The 18,409-nt window shown below is 37.9% G+C and overlaps 1 protein-coding gene and 1 long non-coding RNA gene across 2 annotated transcripts in view; one reads left to right on the top strand and one right to left on the bottom strand.

Annotated features, from left to right (window-relative positions):
* The window catches only part of LOC129761403 (neuromedin-U receptor 1-like), a 77,255-nt gene that overhangs the window by 44,458 nt on the left and 14,388 nt on the right, over positions 1-18,409 (bottom strand). The window lies entirely within an intron of this gene.
* Positions 15,614-16,811, top strand: LOC129761404 (uncharacterized). The gene is made up of 3 exons (XR_008740442.1): positions 15,614-15,770; positions 15,830-16,267; positions 16,324-16,811. It is a non-coding gene; the product is annotated as an uncharacterized LOC129761404 (long non-coding RNA).

The following is an 18,409-nucleotide window of genomic DNA, read 5'->3' as shown; positions in this document are numbered from 1 at the left end:
CATGACCGTAGTACCGAATGCTTCGTATACAGCCGATACACAACAACATCTTATTGGATTGATAGATTTGCTATCAAAGCGGCGTGAAGAATGTTCAGCCCAGAAATTGATGGACAATGAAGCAGCATCGACATCATATCGAATTTCAGCTTCATCTAATTCTAGTGATAATGTGGATGATATGAATATTGAATTCGACTATGAGTACACCGTCGATGAAGCGAAAACTTTTCTCGACAGAACAGAACAAAATTCGTTGTTCTATATAGCTGGTTTCATCATCAAAAAAATTATTCAGCGGGAAAGAACATGTCAGCAGTGTAACAAGAGATTGGTAGTCAGCAAAACACAACCTAGATTGTATCAACCGTCTCTTTTTTCATATTTGCGAGCTACAGCTTCTAACTCTCCCATCTGCATAGTGAATGATGAGACTTTTAATTTCTTCTTAGCAATGGAAATTCTATTCCGAAATATGAAATCGCATTTGGAACCTAACGAAGCTGATTTGCCGAAGAAAATGGCAGGAGAAATGTATGTTTTGCCATCCACTTTATTCCATTGTGAAAAAACAAGGAATGACATTATAAAAAAATTTATATCTTTTCGTTTAAAAAGCGGAGAAAACAAAAAAACAAGGAAACGAAAATTTGATAGCAGGAGCATGGCATGGTAGAAATAAAATATATTAGTATCAGAAACCAAATAGATTATTATTAAACTAAACTTATGTCCATTTCCATTTTAGTGTTGTCCGAAAACTCATTTTTTCCACTTTTTCCCAAAAATGACTTTTTCAAAAAATCATAACTTTTGAACCTCTGAACCGATTCAGATGATCAATAAATCTAATTGAAGCCAATGAGGTAGATTTTTAATAGAAAAAATATTGAAAAAAGTATTGAACTTGGAAAGAGGGTTCTAGAGAGGTGTTTTTTTCGTTTTAGAGTCATTATTTTGTAAATTTAACATGTTTTAAGTCTTCGTTCAATATTCTTATGTGACTAGACTAGACCTATGCGACTAGAATCCTATCTTTCCGGTAAGTGTGATATTTTTTCAAAAAAGATTGGCTTATTGGCTTCAATTTAATATGTCGATCATCTCAATCAGTTCAGTAGTTCAAATGTAATAAATTTTTGCAAAAAATTATTTTTGGATAAGAGTGGAAAAATGATTTTACGGACGACCGGTTAACTTTGAAAAGTCACTCAAAAACACAAAAAAGCCTATCTGATATCGAGATATGTTATGTAATAAATCCTCAGCTTTCAAGAAAAAACATAAAATATAAAAACATAAAAACAAAAAACATAAAAATAACAAAAAACAACTACAATCAATAGTTACGAAAACAAAATTAGATTTCTTGGCAAGCCTAATATTTTTCCAAAAAAGATTAATTGGCTTCAATTTGATATATCGATCATCTAAATCGGTTCAGTGATTCAAAAGTTATGAATTTTTAAAAAAGGCACTTTTAGGAAAAAGTTGAAAAAAATGATTTTTCGGACCACCCTAAAATAAGAAAAGGTCACCCTAACGAAAAAATAAAAAATACGGGTCTAATATTTTGCAATAAAGAAAGAAACTACCACTTTTCATAGAAATCTGAGGAGCACTATATCGGTTTGACATGAAATGGATGTATATATATATATATATATATATATATATATATATATATATATATATATATATATATATATATATATATATATATATATATATATATATATATATATATATATATATATATATATATATATATATATATATATATATATATATATATATATATATATATATATATATATATATATATATATATATATATATATATATATATATAAATTTTTCAATTCAATCAAAATATAGTAACAAAATAATTAGGTAAAACGTGTATACAATTCCTTCACATTTCCTCTAAACTAAGTATCGTAATATCAATTAAATTCATTTTTTTTCTAAATTCAATACAAACCCAACGTAATTTATTTTTATTGGCAACACTGGAAAAATCGACTTTGTTTACAAAATTTATCGAAATCGACCAATCAGAAATCAGAACGACTGACAGAAATTTGGTCCGTATCTGACAGAAATTTGGTCCGTAAAAGACCCCCTATTGTCTGATCTTATCTTAGGTAATTACATGTCGAGATGGAGTAGTAGGCGAAGTGTGTTTGGATTGGTAACAAATATGGTGTCGTAATTATTTGCATTCAATGTGAAATGTATATAAACATAACATTGTTGAAAATACTCTCTGTTTCATGATGTTTTGAGAAAAAAAATTCACAAATTCTTACAACTATTTGTTATCTAATAGATGGCATTTGTATTGTGACTTATTTCCGTTTTTTGATTAGTAAAAAGATGCAGAGAGCAGTCGTATTCATAGTCCTTAACCCTCCCGTACTCGCGTGCAAAATCATAACACGTACCCCCTTATTCCACGCGGCGAGTGACGTGAGATAGCAAAGTTTCTCGTTCCATTGTGGAAGCTACCTTACTTTTCAACATCTTTTTGATACCCGAGTCGATAACATATGAGGACACGACTTCAAATCTCACCTAGTGATAAACTATAGTCACGCCATTCGCCTACGAGAATGCAGTGACTTGAGCCATCTCACCTCATTCGCCGCGCGGAATAAAGGGGGTATACTCGCGCACGGTGTCACAGACCGACAATTGAACTTCTCTGTAATGTTGCTATTGTGTATTTTTCAGGCTGTATTGGCATTTATTTGAAGAACAGGATATGATTGAATGAAAAAACTCCAAAAAATATGTTTTTTTCGTCTTTGTTATGTTTTAATAATCATCTAAGTCAGCCTTCTCAAAATAGAGTAATTGTTGATACTCCAACACAAATAACGGAATTCGAATTTTTCACTGTTTTTAATTAAAAGTAAGCAACTGAATATAATTCATGTATTAATCGTATTAATCGATTGTGGTTTCATTTGAGTAAGAATCAGAACATGGCATAACTGCATGCTCGAAACAAACATATTTTTTACATTTCGTTCAGTTGTTGTGTGTTTTTCGGGTCTTTTGTCGAAGAGAAGAATGTATAACGACCTTCTAGATAATTACCAGATGATAAAGGTTCTGGAATATAAAGTTTGCATATTTCTAATATTCTTTGTCTCTGTTTTCTTAGTAAACTAAAAATTAATGCCTTTTTTTAGATGGGGCATAAAAAGGTGATATAGACGGATCTAGGAACTTCCTTTTCTTTTTCTTGTTTTCTTGTCGATGTTGTCCATTATAAAAAAATACCCCCGAAACTGTAACTGTTAAAAATTACCATAAACTACCGATTAGTTTATAGTTTACTGTTTACAATTCTTCCACAAGTGAAATTCTTTCACAAGTGTGTATATGTATGACCATTATATTTAGCGAATAACTATACGAAAGTCAAATATTTATATTGCGCTTTTGAGCGTATGAATCTAACGACGAATAGTTGATATATGGATCCGTTCAATCCAATCACAAAATGGACTGAAATCAAATAAAAATAGTCCGGTAATGATCTTATGCATTATATTCAATAAATATTCCACGCCACTAACATTAATTTATACATTTCATTCAACAATATTCTAGAATATGAAAAAAGGCACTTGTCCAAAAAAGGTACTCCTATACTCGCGTCGGTGTGTCAGACCAAAAGTGTTAAAAAGTGACACACGTCCCCTTTGCACCAACACATGCGATACGCTAAACGATGACGAACGACGAATAACGAAGCTAGAGAGAATCGCAAAGTCGTAGTGTTGATGTTTTCTGAGAAATGAACGAATTATTGATTTCTCGGTCTGACAGACCAATGTGCGAGTATAGGAGTGTTAAGAGTAGTAGCATTTTCACTGGAAGCGAAACAAAAAAAAATATAACTCTGTCATTGTTGAAGTTCGAACATATGCGCAGAAGGTTTTTTTTCATCAAATATAATGATATCACCTTCTGGGAGATTCTCGATAAATTTATTTTTTTCGTGTGAAAAAGGTGTTTTCCGACTTTAAGGGGATGGATCAAAAGTTTATGGACCCGATACTGTAACGATTCGCACAGCACAGCGTTGGTTTGATCGATTTCGTTCTGGTGTAGTGGCTGTCGAAGATACATCCCGTTCTGGAAGGCCAATCGTCGTGGAAACCAATAAAATCGTTGAAATCATCCAAGTAGACCGGCATGTGAGCAGTCGCTCGATTGGCCAGGAACTGTGTATAGACCATAAAACCGTTTGGAACCATTTGCAGAAGATTGGATTCCAAAAAAAGCTGGATGTATGGGTGCCACACGAGTTGACGCAAAAAAATCTTTTAGACCGAATCAACGCCTGCGATGCACTGCTGAAACGGAACGAACTCGACCCATTCTTGAAGAAGATGGTGACTGGTGATGAAAAATGGCTCACGTACGACAGCCTAAAACGAAAAAATTCGTGGTCGAAGCGAGATGAGCCGGCCCAAACCATCGCCAAGCCCGGATTGACGGCCAGGAAGGTTTTGCTGTGTGTTTGGTGGGATTGGAAGGGATACATCCACTATGAGCTGCTCAATTATGGCCAGACCCTCAACTCGGTTCTCTACGGTGAGCAGCTTGACCGTTTGAAGCAGGCGATTACCCAGAAGCGGCCAGAAATGATCAATAGGAATGGTGTTGTTTTCCATCAGGACAACGCTCGGCCTCACACATCTTTGATCACCCGCCAGAAGCTACGGGAGCTCGGATGGGATGTCCTATTGCACCCACCGTATAGTCCGGACCTGGCTCCAAATAATTATCATCTCTTCCGATCCATGCAAAACGCTCTTGGTGATACTAAGTTGGCCTCAAATGAGGCTTGCGAAAACTGGCTGTCTGAGTTTTTTTGCTAATGATGAGGGGGGGTTTTATAAAGGGGGGGGGGGGGGTAATTTTAAGTATGTGAAATAAAGCGTCAAATTTCAATCAGAAATACGACATTTATTTTTCCCCAACCCTATATTATAAAATTAAATTCTTGTTTTATATTCAAAAAAACGAATCATATATGCATGAAAATTTGAAAAAATTTATAATAATTAATTAAATAATTTTAACTCAATTATATACAGTGAAAACAAATGGGAGACTGTGTATAATCGAGTCCGCCCTGTACTCATATTTAGCAGGATCTCCAAAAAACGTCTATCATAGGTAAAAGACTTTCTTTTTTACTAATAATGTCTAGACTTAAATTGGCCACTTTATATTTAAAAAGCTCCATTCAGTGTAGCATCATATACAAATTCTAGGAAGCCCAGACATGGTCCGCGCACCGGATGAATGTTTCTTCGTGGAATTACTCAATACGTTGGTTGCTGTCTAACTTAAGAATCCGACAAAAACTTCTTAAACACATCCCACTTCCCCGTTTTCAAGCGAAGTTAAATTTCACCCACTGCTTAATCTTTTTTCGGCTCTTGTCAGAGTTTTATCCCTCTCCCAATCCATTAAAAAAGTATCCATTCCGTGGTACTTGCTGTTCGTTAATTGATTGTTGCTGCGCTATCGAACCCTTTTCCGTGCTTGTTGCACATCGAAAAGGTTTTTAGAATGCGATCTAAAACCCGTGCAAAAAAAAGCGTATCAAGTGTATCAAAATGCACTTATTTGAAAGGGGCGCTTTTTTGCGCGCGGAAATATTGTAGCAAATAACTTTATCCTATTCTGCTTTTTCCATTCACCGGAAATGGCAGGTATGTACGTCTACCATTGGTGTGTGTGCTCATTGGCTCCAGTGGTCTATTTCACATTCATAACTGAGAATCCCAATATATGCTAGATACTATCGACGATCGTTTCTCATTTTCGACGGAATGCATTCCCTCATTTCCGAACGGTTTTTCTTGATTGCAGTGCTGTCATGTTATGTTCTGTGCACGCGCCATCCATCCTCCCCAAGAAAAAGATCAGCTTAGCGGTCAGAACCGTTCATAGGATAAAGAATAAAGCCACAAAAAATGAGCTTCCAGATCAGAGGAATTGGATTATAGGATATCTCCATCGTGAGCTACCGACAAAAACAGGCAAAACGTTTGCGATATATTTATGCCCGTGAGATAAACCCAATTACGGCTGGCACAACCAGGTAACAATCTCGATAGCGGCGGACACATTTGTTTTAATTTTCCCCCCATCTCCGAGCGATGATTTGCGGACTTCAATCGGATAAATTATAATTATACATACACTAGAAAGAGGAAAAAAAAATCTTCGGTAAACGATTAATTTCAGACAAACGCAGCATTTAAGAAAAGGGACTTTGCGTACGCAGATGTTTCGGATTTCGATCGATTATCGGGCTTTACACGACACCATGAGATAAAAAGAAATGTGTTTCACCAATAACGCTTTGAACCGAATTCCGGATAAATCGCAGACCTCAGTTCCGAGAATCTTCGGCAGGGAAATTGATTACCGATGTAATTGACTGAGTATATTTCGACTCAACCGTTTGTTTTAAGTTTAATTGATACGGAAATTGAATTTTCATGAATCCATTCTGTGCCCGGGGGAAAATTCACGCGAGGATGGTAAATGTATAATGCGATGCACAATGTCTTAATGTTTACCACTACTCATCATTTGCTTCAAAGCAGAACCTGTGCTTGAGGAGATTCCCGGATTCCTTTACAACTAGGAAGGGTATCATAACATCATAGGGACATGCTCCGTTGCAATGTATTCCGCGAATTTAAGGATGAAGAAGGCACTTTTGCATTTCGCATCAAGTGTAACGATCCGGTGAAAAGCAAATCGCTCACAGTTATCAATTTAGTGCAATCAAACGATTCACCAACAAGTACATATGTAGAAGGCTTCATCCGATATGCAGGGTCTTGTGATAATTCAGGAAGAACGAGGAATGTGTGCACTGTCTCAACAGCGTGCTTTCCGTAATATGTCGAAGATTTCTATCTCTGAATGAGCAGAATGGAACATGCTTCGAACATGCGAATGTGTCTTTCATCTGCAATCATGCTTACGTGTTATCAATGATATGTATGACAGCTTTGGAATAGAATTGGATTGTTCGGAAATCGAGACACTGATCAAGAATAATTTTCGGGTGAGCATGTAGGGAAGCTTGGTTACTAAAATCACTACGACATATGTATCCACACGATTTGACCGAAACACCTTTAATTGATCGCATATCCATCTTTGAATCCTTTTTTTAAACGCAACGAAAACATGCCGTTTTTTGAATCATAACATAATGGTCATGGAATATCATTTACATCAATGTTGAACAAAAAAAACTAGCATAAGCGAAATGAACCACCATTACATATCATTAAGTACACATGAAGAGTCTCTAGGCGAACAAAGTGATGCTCTATGTTTGGTAGGAAAGCTGGGAATCGTATTGAATGAGCAGAATAAGTTATTTAAATTCTTCAAATCACAAATGCTCGGATTGCGAAATGACAATCACACTTTTATCATCAATCCTGATAGAACATAAAGGGTGTGTCACATCAAATTGCATCACGGAAAAAACGCTGTAGAAATTCGCCCAGTAGACCGATCCTTTTGAAATTTTGGGCAGTAAAATAAAAACTATTAAACAACTTTTGGCATATTCTTTTTGTTCATACTTCGAGCCCAAGCCCGTATGCTCGCACCTTCCTCTTTACCCCGTCCATAAGGTTCTGTACAACGTCAGGTTGTAGTTTTTTTTCAACAGAAATCCATTTTCTCTTGAAGTCCGCCTCCGATTTGACAACTTTTGGGTTCTTCCAGAGGGCCTGCTTCATAGTCGCTCAATATTTCTCTATTGGGCGAAGCTCCGGCGCGTTGGGCGGGTTCATTTCCTGTGGCACGAAGGTGACCCCGTTGGCTTCGTACCACTCCAACACGTCCTTTGAATAGTGGCACGAAGCGAGATCCGGCCAGAAGATGGTCGGGCCCTCGTGCTGCTTCAATAGTGGTAGTAAGCGCTTCTGTAGGCACTCCTTAAGGTAAACCTGCCCGTTGACCGTGCCGGTCATCACGAAGGGGGCGCTCCGCTTTCCGCAAGAGCAGATCGCTTGCCACACCATGTACTTTTTGGCAAACTTGGATAGTGTCTGCTTGCGAATCTCCTCCGGAACGCTGAATTTGTCCTCTGCGGAGAAGAACAACAGGCCCGGCAGCTGACGAAAGTCCGCTTTGACGTAGGTTTCGTCGTCCATTACCAGGCAATGCGGCTTCGTCGGTTTTTCCTTGTACAGCTTCCGGGCTCGCGTCTTCCCCACCATCGCGGTTAGGAGCCTTCTAAACCTTGTATGTACGCAGGTCCTCCCGCTGCTTGGTCCGCTGGACGAATGAACTTGACAAATTCAGCTTATTGGCGACATCCCGGACCGAACTTCTCGGATCACGTCTAAACTGCTTAACTACGCGCTTGTGATCTTTTTCACAGACGGAGCATCCATTTTTGCCGTTCTTCACCTTCTGGTCGATGGTTAGGTTCTCGAAGTATCGTTTTAGTACTCTGCTGACCGTGGATTGGACGATTCCCAGCATCTTACCGATGTCCCGATGTGACAACTCCGGATTCTCGAAATGAGTGTACAAGATTAATTCACCACGCTCTTTTTCGTTCGACGACATTTTTCCAAATTTACGAAAAATTGACAGTGAAGCATGGCCAACGTGATCTATACACTCTTATCTGATTATAAGCGAAAGCTGAAGATATAATTCCTAAAAATTAAATTTCTACAGTGTTTTTTCCGTGATGCAATTTGATGTGACACACCCTTTAGGCTGGAGAGCACGCATCTAGATCCAATACGCATGTTGTTGCGTACACTCATGACGAGAATCAACGCGCCGACGTTTAAACTGCGAGAGCTTTTAATGATGAAAGTTCACCTTGTTCAGGTTCTTGAGGTTTCAGCTCAACAGCAACAGCTTATTCTTTGCTTGGAAAAGAACAATGCCAGTTTAACTGTTCTGAAGAAACGTTGTATAGAATTCACATCACAAATTCAATAAAACCTCACTTGGCTCTTATAGAGATATAAACACGCTGATAGGTAGTTCAGGTAGATACGATTTTTTGATGCATTACTGATTGAACATTTTTATCCAGGAAATACTGAGAGATCGCATACATGTAGGATCCAGTTTGGGTACGAATTAATGAGAAACCCACAAATGTGAGTTCTAATACAGCAATATTGTATTCCAAATAACTCAACCTATTATTGTTACGCTCCCGGAAAATTTAATATGAATAACACTTCCTTACGTGCACCTTCTCAATTTATCATAACTTGCGTCATTTTATAGTACTTATTTGAGATTTCTAGAAAACGAGTTCCAGTGCATGTTAGAAAAAAATCTTTGACCTCCCCCAGTCCCCCAGAACAGAAGCGGCATGAGGAAGAATACCTTTATTTGCGAGACGCTATCATTAGCAACGTCGACACAGCCTTTGCTACTGCCGGGCCAAAACGCAGTGTATTATCATGACATTACAACACGTTTGTTCAAACGAACAATGAAGTCCTTAATGAGCCTCATTACATTACACGTCTTCGATGCCACACGTTAATGGATGTATTCGGTTGAATAGCGAAGGCTAGCATTACACATTTTTACTTTGGTTAGTCGACAGAATACACCCTGGTTAAATAGTTTTCCTCTGAAATTCCAGATTTGTCTACTGATCAACTGTTAACCCGTATTATGGAATTCGATCGAGTCATAATTACCCGAACTGATCGCAATTTTGCATTCTGTAATCCGTTCGACTCAACTCCAAACGAGTAGCGATAATGTGGCAACCTTGACACGCAATTCGACATAGACGCCATTGAGCTTCGTGTTCCATTTCTGTGAAGCGAAAATTGTAATGAATTTTCGGATAGAATAAGCACGTTTTAAAACGAAAATTATAAATGAAAATCGCTATATAATATCTATTTAATGTGACAAAGGAACACATTCTTTGAACATTGTGAACGAAAGTTGTGTCTGATAACGATTTTATATCATGGATCAAGTTTCTGGCGGAAATGGAAGAAGATTCAAAGAAAAATAGTTAAATTAGTATCAGGACTTTGTCTTCTAAGTTTTCAAATATCATTGAGTATTAATTAACATTCAAATTTTAACAACGGATTTCAGAATTCAATCGTGAAACTCGATCGAGTTTCGAACGAATTGGATTTCGGAATACGAATGAAGACTCTTCGATATTGTTACCACAAATGTGGTTCATGGCCCATGCGGTGATTGGAAACTTTTATCGTCTTGCATGGCAGATGGAAAATGTACAAAGCGATTTCCTAAAGATTTTACCATTGACACGATCACAGCCATAGGCGAATATTCAATATATCAACGAAGAAACACTAATAACAGTGGACAATCATTCTAAAACAGTGATTTTCAACCGGTGGGAAATTTCCCCCTAGTAGGGAATTTGGTCATCAAAAGGGGGGAATTTGCAAGGGAATATTGCATATTTACTTCGTTTTGAAGATGACAATGATTAGCAAAAATTGCCACAAAACCATCTTGGATGTGCTAAAATTTTCGGAAATTTGCGGATTTCTCGGAAAACATTTCCAAATCTGAAATTTAATGTTTGATTGAACAACTTCACAATCTTTGAAAGACTTTCTTCAGTGAATGATGATGGAACAGACGACGAAACAGTTCAGAATACCATTAAAAAGAAAATTGTACAGCATTTGTCAAGCTATTTTTACACCAAGTTAAACTTGAAACATATTTTCCTTATATCAAAGAACAAGATTTGGACAAGGTTTGAATAGGCGTTACGAGCGTTGTTGTCTTTTGCGTAGTATTTATGTGAGGCTGGATTTCCTACAATGCTGCTGATGGAAACAAAACACCATAACAGAGTGGATATCGAAGATGACATGAGGTGTGCTTTTCGACAACGTTCTCAAGAACTACGATTTTGTCGGAAATCGTTCAGGTGCAGTTCAGGTGCCATACTGACTTTATATACCTTTCTGAAATCAGGTACAAGTATAACCTCAAATTTGTTGTGAATATATCTTGAAACCCGTTTGTATTCTAAAGGGTGTGTCACATCAAATTGCATCACAGAAAAAACGCTGTAGAAATTCGACCAGTAGACCGATCCTTTTGAAAATTTTAGACAGTAAAATAAAAACTATTGAACAACTTTTGGCATTTTCTTTTTATTCATACTTCGAGCCCAAGCCCGTATGCTCGCACCTTCCTCTTTACCCCGTCCATAAGGTTCTGTACAACGTCAGGTTGTAGTTTTTTTTCAACAGAAATCCATTTTCTCTTGAAGTCCGCCTCCGATTTGACAACTTTTGGGTTCTTCCAGAGGGCCTGCTTCATAGTCGCTCAATATTTCTCTATTGGGCGAAGCTCCGGCGCGTTGGGCGGGTTCATTTCCTTTGGCACGAAGGTGACCCCGTTGGCTTCGTACCACTCCAACACGTCCTTTGAATAGTGGCACGAAGCGGGATCCGGCCAGAAGATGGTCGGGCCCTCGTGCTGCTTCAATAGTGGTAGTAAGCGCTTCTGTAGGCACTCCTTAAGGTAAACCTGCCCGTTTACCGTGCCGGTCATCACAAAGGGGGCGCTCCGCTTTCCGCAAGAGCAGATCGCTTGCCACACCATGTACTTTTTGGCAAACTTGGATAGTTTCTGCTTGCGAATCTCCTCCGGAACGCTGAATTTGTCCTCTGCGGAGAAGAACAACAGGCCCGGCAGCTGACGAAAGTCCGCTTTGACGTAGGTTTCGTCGTCCATTACCAGGCAATGCGGCTTCGTCAGCATTTCGGTGTACAGCTTCCGGGCTCGCGTCTTCCCCACCATGTTTTGCCTTTCGTCGCGGTTAGGAGCCTTCTGAACCTTGTATGTACGCAGGCCCTCCCGCTGCTTGGTCCGCTGGACGAATGAACTTGACAAATTCAGCTTATTGGCGACATCCCGGACCGAACTTCTCGGATCACGTCTAAACTGCTTAACTACGCGCTTGTGATCTTTTTCACTGACGAAGCATCCATTTTTGCCGTTCTTCACCTTCCGGTCGATGGTTAGGTTCTCGAAGTATCGTTTTAGTACTCTGCTGACCGTGAATTGGACGATTCCCAGCATCTTACCGATGTCCCGATGTGACAACTCCGGATTCTCGAAATGAGTGCGCAGGATTAATTCACGACGCTCTTTTTCGTTCGACGACATTTTTCCAAATTTACGAAAAATTTACAGTGAAGCATGGCCAACGTGATCTATACACTCTTATCTGATTATAAGCGAAAGCGGAAGATATAATTCCTAAAAATTAAATTTCTACAGCGTTTTTTCCGTGATGCAATTTGATGTGACACACCCTTTACTGATAGGGGGGATGCACTGGGATTAATTTTCGTAAAGGGGGGAATGGAGCAAAAAAGGTTGAAAACCACTGTTCTAAAATATCAACAACGCAGACATTGAAATTGTAAGACAGCCCTAACATCAAACACACTTTCGTTCAGATCGTCTCAGGATATTCACTAGAAATAATTTGTATGGCTGAACAACGTTTGCCGGATCAGCTAGTTTTCCAATAAATGTTGCATCGCGTTTACCCGATTCGAAAAAATATTACACAACCGGGAAAAAAATATGTTTATTTGTTTATGCAAATGTTTTTTTTTATTTATTTATTTAAAAACTATTCACGATTACTTGTTTTGTTTGTTAAATCCATTGTTTATTTATTCATTTTTTTTGCGCGGAAGGTAAGTGTTAGGATTAAATTTCGAGGTAAAACTATCTTCACACTAGAACTATCAATCGGCTAAAATGACAGGTTGAATCATTTGTTCACAAACATGAAATTTTATTTAATATTTTCTATTAAGGTTATGACTTCTTCTAACTATAGTTTATTTCTTTTGAAATTTACATATTATGCCAACTAAATATCACACTGGTCAAAATGACCAGTTTTGTAGAAAAAGGTATATAAAAACTGTCGACAGTTCTAGTTTTAAATGTTCAATTTTTAGTCGTGACTCCGACCGAAACCAATAAAGTTAAGTAGTGTTTGTCTGTCGGAGTAATCATCGATGGCTTGGGCGAATTGGATATGGTACTCAATGAAAAATTACCACCAAAAATGAATCAATCAATTGTTTTAATACGTTGTATAAGACGAGCAAATGCAAAGGAAGAACTAAGATTGAGATGAAATAGAGTCGAAAAAATCTTAAGCGGCCCTTACACGATCATCGCAATTGACATTACCAGTAATTATATTCATTCGAAATGCACTTCAATCCACATTATCGTTTTTCTTCAACCCTACACTATCATTATCATTGTCATTACTTTCCTACAATATTTTTGTGGTCTCTACACCCAAAGTTAATTTTTAGCACATTTTCTGGCATCCCGATTTATTACATTAACTGAGCTGAAAGATAACATAAAATGTTCTACTCCCCAATACATGCATATCATTTGTATAATATATATGCGAGAGCCAATATGAGGGAGCGAAACAGGAGACACATTTAAATGAAAGCTTTTCGTATAGTTTGCCAGATACACGGCCCAGACAGAGAAAGATATATTCTCGTTCGTATTCTTCTTTATCAGCTTAGAAAACACCTTCCAACTTCATTTTATGATGAGGTGTAATATTATCACGCTCCTTTATAATAGCGCTGGTCGCTATATGGATAGCGTGGTCGTGTAAAGTAACTTCGCATTCCAGCCGGCCTCGGTTCGATCCCCATTGACGTCGTATGGACTTTTTTATTTGCACAATCCCAAATGAAAAGAGAAAAGAAAACAGAAGAGATGTCTGCCCGCATACATACAAACCATTTTTAAGCTTCAAAATAGCTCATTATTAGCGCATTTGACTCTCATGACCAGGAAATGGCATCTTTTCTGCCAAAGATGGCATGTTTTCTGCCAACGCTAGTTTGGGTGTAGTTTAACAGGTATGCTTGATGTTTTATGTCTCACTCCAAAACACAACAAACACACCCATACAAATAAAAATAGTTTTCAAGTTACAATGTTTTTGCACCCAATATTTTACTACTTATTCACTAATACTAATGCGAGGACCTTTATAGCATTTCGCAGTGACTGTATATGTACAATGGGCCCTATTATGTAAATCGAATCGAGAAGTCGATACAATCACTATCACTATCACACCGAGTAAAATTCCGTATTTTGAAATCGAAATAATCTCTTACCGAGTTCGAACTTCATGTGGTAAAAAATTGCCTATATTTAGGCGTTCCTGAAACGTTTCCCAAAAGAAAATATCCGAGACGCCAAAAAACAAAATAATTAAAATAATAATAAAAACATAATAATAATTTCATAAATTGTCACCTTCTTGAAAACAAAACGGTTTTACAGGATTCATTTTTCTTTTGTGGAAGAGAACTTTATTGAAAAATATTATTGGCAACCCTGCTGAAGAGAATTCTTTTATAAACAAACCGCTGTCAAAAAAGTCTTGATGTGGTTACTGAGCGTGCCGTTACAAAATAAGTAACGCGTACGAATTCTAAGTATACAATGCATTACATTTAATATTTCACATTCTGCATTCGGATTCAGAGTCGAATTCCAGAATAAAATTTCAGAACCAAATTTTCAATACAGATTTACATTCGGAAGATTATATTTGAGGAGCTTAGAATGAAAGGGAGTGCTCCCTTGGCCGAGTGGATAGCGTCATAACTAACATGCCGGGTGTTCGGGTTCGATTCCCGTTCTGGTCGGGGGAATTTTTCGACAAAGAAATTTCCTCCGACTTGCACTGTGATCACGCGTATTCTAGAGCTTGCCACTCAGAATGCATTCAAGGCGTGTTATTTGGCATAGAAATCTCAACTAAGTACAAATAAAAATGACGCAAGTAATACTACGTTGAGACGGCGAAGTTCCTCTAGGAACGTTAGTGCCATTGAAGAAGAAGAAGAAGAATGAAAGGGGTGTAAGTGATTTTATCGATTTCTCTACATCGACTCTTTCTTTTGGTCATAACTTAGCTGCAAATACATTCCCAGCTGTATTTGACAATGCGGAAGACAGGTCAGAGCCTCATCTATCGGATTCTATAGCAAACTCAAACTGGAACGTTTTTGCAGATGAGTTCCCACAATCCAATCGACGAAAAAAACATCGACCTAACAACGACCGTAACGCTGTTACCTATTCACGATGACGACGATTAGGTATCGACATCTGGATACGGCATTAGTTTGTGTGAGGCAAACTATTCTCTATCATATTAGTCGGCCCGAATCAGTTTATATTTGCTATAATTTGTATGAAATTTTTTTCTTGGTATAATTTTTTCTACTTAAAGTACGTTGTCATGACCCTAATTTGAATTATTTTCTATAGACGTTCAGATATTCTCAAAAAAACTTGTCATTATAATATAAAATTATCTCAAAACATATTTTTTTATGATGTTTTTTCACCACTTGCAGGCAATGGTGATTTTCACTTACATAGAGTACTAATTTGATTATGGAAAAATCATGTTCATTCATAATTTTCATTTTAAAAGTGTATTCATTCCTTCTGCAAATCCATACTGTCATGCCTATTCCCAATATCGTCAACGCGGATAGTTCGTTAGTCGAAAATACTGAATAATTAAACAAACCAAATGGCATCACTGGTGGTTCTTTTTTCCACTCCGCTAAACTGTCATCTCAAACAAAAACAAATGGATCATACAACTGGTGAGTATGAAATATATTTCGGCTTTTTAATTATTATTTATTTTATCTTGTCTTATCAGCTATGAATACATTCGACTCGTTCGCTTCCATCAATCGGTAAGTGAGAAAGATGATTTCTCCCATCAGCACAGTGCGGATTTCCACTTTTATCACAGCAGCCAACAACATCCGTTTTCCTGCAGCAGTAACCTCCAACCCCTGTTGGCAATGTCGGGGGACAGCATTAACAGCAGCAGCAGCAGAATTTGACCATGGTATGGTATTGCGAAGAACTTTTCCCATTAGAGGTTCCGTGCTTCGCGCACATTCAAAAATCCTCTTCAGACACGAAAACTCAACGACAAGGAGGTATTTATCAACTTTCTCAGCTGAATTACCACCCCGGAGGAACCCGAATGCACTGATTCCGTAGTATAGTAGAATGAAAATAGGCGAGGTTAGCGAACGTAGTCGCATGATATTTTAATGTTCGCATTTTTATCCGGATCATACAACTGGTGAGTAGGGAATTCATTTCTGCTTTTCACTTACTAATCATTTTATTTTGTTTCAGCTATGAATACATCCGACTCAATCAATCGGCGAGTGAGAAAGATGATTTCCCTCATCACCACATTGCTTATTTCCACTTCTGTCACACCAGCCAACAGCATCAGCTTTCCCGCAGCAGTATCCTTTAAGTCCAGGGTGCTATTCCGGGGAATAGCATCAACAGCAACAGCAGCAGGACCCGGCCATCGATAGTATTTCGAGCAATTTTCCCCATCGGAGATCCCGTGCTTCACGCACATTGAAGAATCCTCCTCAGCCACATATCTGTGTCATCAAGGGCAAGGAGGTATTCATCAATGTACTCAGTCGGATTTGAATCGTCTATCCAGACAACCCGGATGCACCGATTCCATTATATACCTTAGAGACGAATGAACTCTCAGAGTTTAAAGTCTCTCTAATTCAATACCTTCCTTCCTTCCTTATATACCTTATTTTTATTATACATGGTTTTTTATTATTTTTCTTCAATAAAATGATTAAAATCGATCAATGTATTTCCTTTTCATTTTCAATAACAAACCAATACAAACAAGCGGCAAGCAGTGCTGGAAGCAGCGCTGCAAGCAGGTCGACGCCTTGCACATGTTGGCGAAAAAGTGGCGTCAAGTTGTTCGATGAATGCATATGAAAGGTCGATAACTCGATTGCAAGGTGGCAGCATTTGAGGTCGATTGTTGACATTTCATCGACCCGATCTTGGCAGGCAAAACGGAATGTGGGTTATTAACCGAAGAAAAAGTTGATGAAGAGAAATCGATCAAGTCACTTACACCCCTTGCATTCTGAGCCCCTCATTTGTTATATTTACCGTAAAATACTTTAAATTAAATTTATTGTAAATTTAAAAAAATAATAACCGAAAAAGGGTGGAATTTCGCATCAACAATAGAGATACAGTGACTCAAACTCGTAATCGTACTCCAATATGCAGAATCTCTTTTTCCTTCGTTTGAAAGTCGAAAACAATCTTTCGGAACATTCTATTTAGATAAAGTCATAGTGTCATATGCGAGCTAAAATGTTTGCTATCTGTTCTCAGAATAATGGTTTTTACTTCTCTAAGAATGGCGATTGTATGGGCTGATGTATGAAAATTGACTCAAACTCATATTCGTACGCTGGTTGAAATCTCAACTCGTTATCGAAGGCGCTGACCAATTTCAGAATTCCATCATTAATATGATATCCCGTGTTCATTGCAACTATTTTCAGCTGTCATAAGCCGTTATCTGCGAGTTTATGGGGTGTTCGGAAGGAATATTTATCATTTTTTCATCAAGTGGTTTTGAAAATTGTTACTTTTAGAGATTTGATGGTTTCTAAATTTTGTACACAGATAACATCCTTAGTTTTTTTTTTGGATTGATGTCGGAAGATTGTGGAGGAATCTCAATATTCCAATATTCATATATGTGAAGACTTTATATGTCTTGTGATCTGGGTCATTATGTTAGTAAAACGTGAAGTCTCGATTTCATCTTATTTTTTTTTTGACACTTTGCTTCATATTTTCCTCCAGGATGTTCAGGTAAACATTCTGATCCAATACACCATCGATGAAAACAAATTTGAGCCAAAAAAAGTTTGTAATGTGTTTGTTTCAAGGGGGGAGACAGAGAGTCCTCATCCCGAGAGTAGCCAAACATCGACATTTACTGCCCAAAGATCCTTGTCGTCTTCCTCAAGGTATCGACTATATTATCAATAACCTGTTCCATACCTTATCTTATCGGGTGACCTTAGCGTGTCTCCGCCCAACACTTTTCAGGCGCTATAACCTATTGTGAGGGCATTTTCCTATCCATCAATGGCACTATCAGAGTTCGCGTGATTCAGTTAATGAAACGCTTCACCTCAAAAGCATCGATTTCAGCTACTCTAGGTGTTGCCGCTAGCCGTGTGACTTTTTAGCCAACCACTATGCTTTTAACAGGTCTACTAGAACCGAGTTTTGCTCTCGCACATTGTGCACTAGTTTTTTCATTTTTCATTTTTCATTTTCCATGAGTAGTAGCTAGAGAAACATCGCCTGAGCTACGCACCAGCAAAGCAAGTGCAGTGCAAGGTTAGCTTGCAATTAATCA

Source organism: Toxorhynchites rutilus, chromosome 1, assembly GCF_029784135.1.
Source record: "Toxorhynchites rutilus septentrionalis strain SRP chromosome 1, ASM2978413v1, whole genome shotgun sequence".
Lineage (NCBI taxonomy): Eukaryota > Metazoa > Arthropoda > Insecta > Diptera > Culicidae > Toxorhynchites > Toxorhynchites rutilus.
This window is presented reverse-complemented; position numbering and strand designations above follow the sequence as displayed.